This window comes from Camellia sinensis, chromosome 1, assembly GCF_055761805.1.
Source record: "Camellia sinensis isolate YWXY chromosome 1, ASM5576180v1, whole genome shotgun sequence".
NCBI classification, from domain to species: domain Eukaryota; kingdom Viridiplantae; phylum Streptophyta; class Magnoliopsida; order Ericales; family Theaceae; genus Camellia; species Camellia sinensis.
This window is the reverse complement of record NC_138961.1, coordinates 141,624,235-141,634,834: the sequence shown is the minus strand read 5'-3', so window position 1 is coordinate 141,634,834 and position 10,600 is coordinate 141,624,235. Positions and strand designations below refer to the sequence as shown.

General features: G+C 35.7%; 1 long non-coding RNA gene across 1 annotated transcript; it reads left to right on the top strand.

Moving 5' to 3' along the window:
- The first annotated feature begins 9,108 nt into the window (after positions 1–9,108).
- Positions 9,109–9,800, top strand: LOC145790018 (uncharacterized). The gene is made up of 3 exons (XR_014328574.1): positions 9,109–9,276; positions 9,408–9,471; positions 9,560–9,800. It is a non-coding gene; the product is annotated as an uncharacterized LOC145790018 (long non-coding RNA).
- The last annotated feature ends 800 nt before the right edge of the window (positions 9,801–10,600 follow it).

Sequence of the window (10,600 nt, the reverse complement as noted above, 5' to 3'; positions counted from 1 at the left end):
TATGTTTACACTTCCTGACCAGCTTCTTCAAGGAACTACTACTTTATCCACTTTCATGCATCACTACAATCATATAATTATATCTTTAAGGCATGCTTGGAAGTCTTATGGTAATTGAATGATATGTTTTTTTTAATATAGTTTGAGGTTTTGTATATTCTATTGTTATGATGTATTTTAGAGTGTTGTTCTCATAATTTTGGATACAATTTTGCTATACATATGTTTATGCACACATATATATAAAAGCAAAACTACCCATTTTGATTCTTTTGTCAAATCACGAGTAACGAGCCGTTGATTTGAGTTGCTTACAGTTTGTTATGAGCGATTTAGAGTGTCATTCTCATAATTTTGGATACAATTTTGTTATACATATGTTTATACACACACATATATGTATTTACTTCATTGTTCAAAAGCAAAAGCTACCCATTTTGATTCTTTTGTCATTCTCCTCAATTTTGAAGACAGAGTCTCCTCAGGTCGGTCTCTCTTCCTCTTTTTTGGTATTTTCAATTCTTTGTGGGTCATTTAATTTGGGGTTTATTTTTATTTCCTCTTTTTTTAGAATGCTTTATTAATTTGGGCTGCCATTCTTTCTCTCAATCTAGGTTTATTTCCTGTTCTTGAACTGGTTTGTCTATATGGTTGTGGTGAAGATCATCATTAAGTGTATGAACACCACTGCTTTGTCATGTGAACCAACTGTTTGACAAAATGATTATGAGAGAAAAAAAAATACTGATACCCACATTTCTGCACTTTTTTAAATTAGTTGTTGCTTTTGAAAAGGTTTGCACATTGCATTGTTTTTCAAAACTTGCTCAATTTATTGCTTTGTGATGTGAACCAACTATTTGACAAATTGATTATGTGAGAAAAAAAATACTAATACCTACATTTCTGCACGTTTTTAATTAGTTGCTGCTTATGTGGTTATTGGGTTATACAAAATTTGTCATTGCATTGTTCTTCAAAACTTGCTCAATTGCATCTAATTGCATCTAGGGTCCAACCTTGAGCTTTTGATAGTTTGTTGAGCATCAATCCTAAGGTGGATTATTCTTGATTTTAGCGCTCCGTTTGTTTCAAGGGAAAACATTTTTTCGTATTTTCTGGTGTTGGGTTCGAAGAAAAATAAAAGTTGACGGAGAAAATCTTACCAATGCTACTATACTACTACTGCCACAACCACTAATCCTACCACTAATATAACAACGGAAATTAGTTTGAAAGTCTCAACCATAGGAAAATGTTTTGTACGGAAAACAATTTGAAATTTTTTTCTTGTAAAACGCTTTTTGCCGAAACAAATGGAGCGTAGAATTCAAACGGCACAATGGTCCAGACTTTATCCCAGTTTGTACCAGTCGCCTTTATTATTTACTATTGGATGTAATATTTCCAATGATAAGAAACTACTCCACCTTTAACTGGCCATCTTTCTTCGTAGATTATGCATCTCTAAGTCACAATGATTTTTTGTGGTTGTATCATAAATGAAAGTTAGATATTACAAAATCTGATTACTATAACCAAATGTGTTTAGTTTGAAAATCCATTAGAATGCATATGCAACTCAGGGCAGATGCCCTGTATCAAAAGTATAATGGCCTCATCTCCTCCACTCCACCCACTTTATTTGCAGAGTTTTTTAATGGGTTTTTCATATTGTTAGTTATGTTATATATGCCAATCTATGTATTTTATCAAGTTTTTATGTATGCATTGTTTAGTTCCTCAAACATGTATGCGTTCAGTTTCCAATATATTAAAATAGTTAAGATATTAAAAAAATTCAATGAAAACCAAAAAAAAAATGGAAAACGAAAAAGTAGAATTTTCTGAAAAGTGAATTCTGAAAACTGAAATCAAATAGAGTTATGAGCTGAAATTCTTGGAAAATAAGATTGACAGACTTTTTTATTTTTTAAATTTTAAAGAGAGAATTTATTTGATTATATTATGTAAACCCTCCAAAATGAGTACTATTCATTCACAGTATAACATCTTCAGAAACTGAATCAAATAGTGAAATAAAAAATTGAGACTCCAATACGGCACTATTTTTGAAGTACCCGTGCTTCATAGATTATGGAAAATTGAGACTCAATTATCAGAATAATGCAAAGTAATAATTGTAGGGCAGAGACTGTATATATTGGGTATATCAGAATATGGGTATATCAGAATAAGGTATATCCAATATATACAGTCTTATGAGACTCCATTATCAGTATAATTGTAACTAAGTAACTAAGTATAGATATACCCATTATTGGATAATTGAGACTCAATTATCAGAATAATGGGTATATCAATGGGTATATCAGAATATTGGAGTAGGATATATTATGTTGAAAAAAAGTATAATTGTAACTAAGTATGGATATACCCATTATTGGATAATTGAGACTCAATTATCAGAATAATGCAAAGTAATAATGGATGGTTATACCCATAATTGAGACTAAGTAAATCATAACCCATGGTATTGAGAATAACTGATTGAGATACAAAGTATACTACATAACGTTGATGCATTTGGATATAATGCAAAGTAATATTGTACAAATAATATTCTGATATATCAAAAAGTATATTATGCCCGTTATCTGGATGGGTATATCTCAACTAAGTAGCTATGATATTATTGGTCCGGTAATGGGTATATCAGAATAATGGAGTCTCAATTATGATTGTTAGTGTGTTAGCTTTATGTTAGTGGTTTATACTTTATGTATTAGTGTGTTAGCTTTATGTTAGTGGTTTAGACTTTATGTATAGTGCAATGTTAGTGCTTTAGATTTTCATCATTACAATTTGTAAATCGTCTCCTATATAAGGAGCCCCTAACCATATGAATAAATACAATCTATTCTACCTCTCTATACATTATTCTAATATGGTATCAGAGCTAGATTAAAAACTTAATAATTCCGCTTCACCGGCGGGTGGCAACCTCACTTTAGCCGCCCGCCGGACAAACCCCAATTTCCTAATTTCTTCTTCCATAACAGTTTCTTCTTCACTCTTCTTCACCATCTCTATCACGTCCACAGTGGAGAGAATTTTGAACTCCATCCAAAACAACAACCACGTGCTAGGACCTGCAAAATATCAAGCCAACTACACGGGTCTACGCATGCACCACACTCAACCCAAGAGGGTGGGATAACCCAGACTACCTTGCCCACACGCAATGCAGTGCGTGAGATGCACACCATCGCCCAAATCACCTGTTCACAGAACCAACAGCGCCGGAGCAGGAAACACACTGGATGCTGCCACTCATCGCGAGCAGCTCCTTCGCTCCGTCAACACCATCGGCGGTTACAACTGTGGCTACCATTGATGCCGCAACAGCTTTGGCAGCCACGCCTCCATTTTTCACTCATCTCCGCCATTCCCATTGCCTCGCCAAAGCCATCGACACTCACACCACCCTTGATTTGAGCACACCACACAACTCTCTCTCCTCTCTCTAGGACACACCACACACGGCTGAACTCTCTCTCATCTTACCAAAATGAATGGGTGATGGCTCTCTCTCTCTATAATTGATCCACACACACCACAACACAGATCTCTCTCTCTTCATCCAAACCAACACTCACAATCTCTCCCTCAATCAAAAGTGACTTTTGATTCTGTAAAGCTTTAAAGTCTCCACATGGCTATAGCTTCTGATCAGGCCACCTCCAGCATCTGCAGTCACTGTGACAGAGCTATTCCTTCTTCAAATATTGATCTGCACTATGCTCATTGCTCCCGGAATCTAGAACAATGTAAAGTTTGTGGTGATATGGTTGCAAGAAAATATGCTGAGGAACATTTCTTAAGCACACATGCTCTGGTATCCTGTTCGCTTTGCAGTGAGACAATGGAACGTGAGATTTTACCCGTGCATAAAGGTGAAAATTAACAGCCACGGCTCTCTAGCTGGGTCTCTCTCTCTGCAACGCACAAGGGTTTCTCTCTCTCTTTGAGGAGGGCACCCACTCAATCTCTCTCTCTCTCTCTAACTGTGGTCTGAGAGGTTCTCCCTTCCGTCGTCAATGGAGTCTTCGTGGGGACATGGGGATCATCCGATGGTCCTGACCACATCCCACAATCTGGGCCGATCAAGGCTTAAAGAGAGCCAACTCTCATACGGCGCATGGGTCAGCCTCGGGAACCAGCTTGATGTGAAGGACGCCAAGTTCCTCCTCCACTGCTGCTCAACGCCACCTTCCTCACCATCCTCCAGGCAACACCACCAGTCACTCCACTCTCACTGTCTCTTTTTTCTTTTTCTTTTTTTTTGCTTTCCATTACGTTATTATTTATTTATTTATTTTTCTCTATCTGGTCTCTTTCTCTCCATCATCAGACCCACTTTAATCATATCCATCATTCCCCTTACTTTATTCCACCGACTCTCTCATATTTTATTAATCTATCAACATCCACACAATTTGTTTTTTTGTTTAAATATATATATATATATATATATCTGAAACATGAGTGAGAGCTCTCTCTCTCTCTACTCAAGGACACCCATCACTATGTCTACTTTTCAACCCATCATTCACCTTTATTTTGCAACATCCATCTTCCCCAATTCATTTCCTTTTGCTGGGCGTTACCCCAACTTTATTTTGCCACATGGTTTTTTTTTTCCATTCAAAACAAAAAAATAAAAATAAAAATAAAAATAAAAAAAAAATAAAAAAAAAACACAAAACCATCCAGTTACAACCACCTCGGTTTTTCATTCCACAAACTTGTCGTTTTTTTTTCATCTCAAGGATCAACCCTGATCACGATTACAAAAAAAAAAAAAAAAAAAAAAAAAAAAAAAAAAAAAAAAAAAAACCAACAAACCAAATACACAAACAACCACATCCACAGGTGGAATTTTTCTTCTCTACTCTGCAGCCGTTCTCTTCTTCTTGCCTCCGTCCTGAGCGCCCCTTGACGGTGCTGCCTCTGTGTTTTCCACGCCGCCGAGTACGTTCACTCCCCCATACTCCTCCACTGCAGCATATGGCGGACCTCCAAATCGGAACATCACGGTGGCCTTCCGCTTCAGCTCCTTATTTTCCGCCTTTAGCACACTTATCTCTGCTCGCGCATCCTTATACATGCGTTGGAGCAGAGCCAGTTGGGCGTTTAACTGCTGCACCTCATTTGTCCTACTCTGCAGCCGGTGCGACAAGTTTGTGACCGCCGTCATTGTCTCCACACATGACTTCAAAGTATACTGATTGGCCTCAATATCAGTTTGCACCGCCATTTTTTGCTCCACCGACCGCATCGGAAAGTTCAACGGAGCAAACCCAGAGGCGCTTGGTTACGATTCAAGGGCCACCGCACCAGTTATTTCTCTTGTGGACTCGTTCAGTTCTGGAAAGAGCGTAAGCAGACCACGGGAAGAGGAGGCCATGTTCTGGGTAGCTGGACGGGAAGAAGAGGCCATGTTATGGGTTGCTGAGTGTTTCAGAGAAGGGTTGGTTATAGAGTGTTTACAGAGTGTTTCAGAATGCCAATATTCAGAGGTTTCAGCCTGGTTTGCACAGCCTCCGCCTCAACCTTGGTTAAATAGCCAAGGCAGACACGCGCATCGCGCGCCACTTGACGCCAGACGACACAACGGGCGCGCAAGCCAAGGTAGTCACGTGTCTCGCCATCATGTCCGGCACGTCTTTTTATGGATTGGGCACGCCTTTTGATGGCACGCCTTTTGAAAGATTGGACACACCTTTTGAGGGCTCGATATATCTATCTACATGTATATCTTTTGGGCAGCCTATCTACACACTCATACAGTATCTTCTACAACGGTCAGCTTTATCACTCCCTTTGTTTCAACCTCAAATAGGTTTCTATCTTCACACCTATTTGAGTTGAGAGGGGGGGTTATACATATATCATGTATCATGGTGAGCATGGTTACACACCATGGGAACCACCCAAGCCACCCCATGGCGCACTCCCTAAGTCGCCCCCTTGGTGCACCACCACTAGCTTCTACAACGGTCCGACATGACCCCATAAACTGTCCCGACATTGATTCCGGTCAGCTTCTACAACGGTCCTATATGACCCCATAAACTGTCTTCTACAACAACGGTCTGACACGACCACACAGTGTCTGCTACATCGGTCTGGCATGACCTCGTAAACTGTCCTACTACAACGGTCCGACACGACCATACCGTGTTTTCAACAACGGTTCGACACGACTATACAGTGTCTCCTATCCTATTTTATTTTGTTTGTAGTTTATTTTCCCGTTTTATTACTCTCTCCAAACTCAAGTTGGTTAGTTCCTATCCTCCTTGAGTTTGAGGGGGGCTGTTAGTGTGTTAGCTTTATGTTAGTGGTTTATACTTTATGTATTAGTGTGTTAGCTTTATGTTAGTGGTTTAGACTTTATGTATAGTGCAATGTTAGTGCTTTAGATTTTCATCATTACAATTTGTAAATCGTCTCCTATATAAGGAGCCCCTAACCATATGAATAAATACAATCTATTCTACCTCTCTATACATTATTCTAATAATGATAACGGGCAGAATAATGGTATATCATAACTAAATATCTAATTGAAGTTATCTCTCTCCCTAGCTACTTCCTAACACATGAGAGATTATATGTTGAGATATTATCCTTTATGCCAATAATGGAGTCCCATGGCCTGAGATATTATCTATGTAATGAGGTTATTCTGCTTTAACCCATTAACTTAATCCGTTATAGTTTGACCCATGTGTTATAAATTAAATGTTAGGTATTGAGATATTATTAAACATTTAATCAATGTAGTATATCATAACATTTAATCAATTAAAACTAATTGAAGTTATCTCTCTCCCTAGCTACTTCCTAACACATGAGAGACTATATGTTGAGATATTATCCTTTAGGCTAATAATGGAGTCCCATGGCCTGAGATATTATCTGTGTAATGAAGTTATTCTGCTTTAACCCATTAATATTATCCGTTATAGTTTGACCCATGTGTTATAAATTAAATGTTAGATATTGAGATATTATTAAACATTTAATCAATGTAGTATATCAAAACATTTAATCAATTAAAATTAAATGTTGTCTGCTATGATACCATGTGAAGTTATTTGGGACCAACTCATTTATGGATCAGTTGTATTTCCTCTGTTAATCAACTCTGCTATTTTCTGATTGTGATTGTGATATAAAACCGACACTCTACTATTTTCTTATTTCAATTGCTTTCAATTGTAAACTGATTCAATTGTTCTTGCGATCATAGTTTCATTCACAAACTGATTAAATGTTCTTTTATCTCTCTGCACTCCAGGCCTGTTCTTCTTCGGTATTTTCTGATTATCTATCTTTATTTCTTCATGTCAAGCTTTGAATATGGGTATTCTCTCCCCATTTCTTTGTAATATATTCAGGTGATCTATTTTACTTTATTTATATTATAGGTCTACAACATCTACTTTACTGGGATTAGCATCCTCACCATTATTGATTTCTGGATCAGTTGTATTTCCTCTGTTAATCAACTCATTTGTAATGGATTCTTGCTGTGCAACCTTGAGAGCCAATACCCACTTGGCAAACCCAAGCAAATGTGGTCTGAGTCATGGTGATAATGGGTTTTGGGGGGAGAGGATGAGAGGGAGTCTCAACAAGAACAGTCGTCATTGGGTTAATCAGTTAGCAAAAGGCTTGAGATATGAGAGAAAGGAGAGGAAGATCAGACCTAGCGTTTCTTGCTCTGTTATTACATCAGACAATGGCAAAGAGACTTTGGTGAGTGAGTCATTTCCATTCTTTGATCAATCTTAACAGTATCCAATTTTGGGAAGTAGATAGGTTTTTGCTTAATCACAATAGCATAATTTCTTGTGGGTTTGATGTGTTTTTGCTATATGGATTTCAAATAAGAGGAAGGTTGTCTGATTATGTCTTCACTCTTTAGTATACCCATTAAGATCTTGGTGATTTGAATTTCAATTGATATGTGTTTGTTGGATATATTAATCTCATTTTTGAGTTTTAATCTAATTTCAGACCATAGATGCACCCCGGGTTGAGTGACGAAGAGCGAACCCAAAAAATGTGGCTGCAATCATATTGGGTGAAGGAGCAGGGACTAAACTCTTTCCTCTTACAATTAAAACTGCAACACCAGCTGTAAGAAACTACTTCTGATTTAATCAGCCTGTATATGACATTATTATGACTTTTTGGTTATGACAATTATGAAATCATATACATGTATGTGTGTGTGTTGAGTTAATTCATGATCATCAAGGTAGCATGTGTAAATATTAGAGATATAGCCTTCTTTTCTTTCTTTCTTTCTTTCTTTCTTTCTTTCTTTTAAATTTATATACATATATATATATATATATATATTTCTGTTGAACTTTCTGATATGAATGCAATGATCCTCAAAAGGTTGACCTTTAATTTCAAGTTGACGTCTCTAATAGGAGGATTTTTGGTGGTGTTTCATTTTCTTTGTCCTCATTTTTCACGCTCTCAGAAACAAAATAACAAAAATTTCAAAAACATCCTTAGTTGTGCGTAATCAGTTTTCGAAAATTAGAAATTAAACTTTTAATGTTTTCTAAAATGTGGGTTTTTTTAGAAAATTTTCTCGCAAATAGTTTGCCAAACAAGTATAGTGATTCTCAAAATGATGACCTTAAATAGTGAATATATTTTTCAGGAGATCTAGGGCGCGATCATATGATTATTTGGGATATAATATGATCTATGTGCTTAAACAATTTTCGAAAATTTGAAAATAAGTTTTTTTGTTTTTATGTTTTTTTAAAAAATGGGTTGATTTTAGAACATTTTCTTGAAAGTAGTTTTCGGAAACAAGTGTATTGATTCTAAGAAGGTTGACCTTAAATAGTGAATATATTTTCCAAGAGATCTAGGGTGTGATCATGTGATTATTTGGGATCTAAGATCTGTGCTTCAAGAATTTTCATGGTTATCTTATAGTCATGAATCATGATTTGATTTTGGCATGTGAAGTTTCATACATTTATTGGAACAATAGTGATTGTACGGTGGTCAAAGTAGCTTATTTGGCCACCGTACAATCTTTTCAAAATTTAAATTATATTGTTGTGCAAGATTCACTGCACACACGGTTACTTAATAGAAGTGTTTTGCATAATCAAACATTGGTGAACAAGTGGTTGCTTTGGATGCCTCTGTTTTAGAGTTGATCGTATAATTTGGTTACTTGCAGATGTGATTGAAGATTTCATGAAGGTAATATGCATATGCTAATAATGCTTTTTTCTTTGTTGTTGAATAATTTTATTTTGTTTTTTTAATTTCATTTTGGTTTCAATTTTTTTTAAGGCGTCCTCCAGAATTAATATCAGTGTCTCCTTTGGCAGTTGTGGGTGGGCAAGAAACCTCTCTTTTTTTGAGGGGTTGAAATCTGAATATTCCTGGCACCAAGTATGTAGACTGCATTCTTTTGCAAGAATAGTTGTTTCATTTTCATTTATGCTCTTCTTTTCAGAATTTAAATTATATTGTTATGCAGGATTCACTACACACATGGTTACTTATCAAAGGAAGTGCCGGGATCAGCCTGTCAGGAAACCATACATGATGAGAGAAGCTTGGTCCGTTTTAAAATTAATGGGGTGGGTTACCAATATTGGTGAATATTATAAATTTGATATGTTTGTTTCTTAATTTGCATTAAGATTAGGGGAGTTGTTATCTTATTTAAGTTTTGTAAAGCATGTAATACAAGCAAAATTGTTACAAGTTCTTTAAGAATAAAAATATTTTAATATATTTTTATAACTACATTTTAATTTTAATATTATTTACACCGTGCCTTTAGGCACGGGCATACGCTAGTCAATTAATATATATAACACCACCCTTAACCTGACAGTGTCCTTTTGAACTTAAACAAAAATCGCGTGAATCTATGGCCGGTTAAATATATAGAAAATGACTAATTGCTTGGCACCCTTCTTTTTATTGGGTTTTAGGTTTAGTGTTTTTCTTTTCTAGTAGAAGTCAAAAACTAAGATTAAATTTTTTTAAAAAAAAAGTACATAGAAATTGGAAGATGGATGATATAATGAAGGTAACTCGTTTGAGAAGAGGTTAATTTAGTAATTTTTTTGTTATTTAGTTAAAATATGAGTTAAAAAAAATTAGTATGTTTGGAATGACTTTTTGACTTTTACGAAAAGATGTGCAAAAAGTAGAGAGAAAAGAGAATCTTTGACTTTTTAGTATGGATTGTTAATTTTTTGGCTAATTAGTAACTTTTTTACTTTTTAGCTAAAAATGAGGGTTCCAAAACGAAGCCTAAATTACACTTACCTCCTCTCAAAATTTTCAGCAATGACATGGACTTTTCTTATAGTTTTGATAATTATATTAACTTCTTCTATTTTTAAAAATAAATATAAAGATTTCCTGTGACCTCTCTTCTCTAATCTTAAGTTGCCTCTACCATTCATCCTATTGTTTGGCCATTAAAATTATGATTAGCCATTAATTGATAATAAATTAGTCGAGCTTTCATAAATTCTCAAATAAACTCAAATTCAACTAGTAC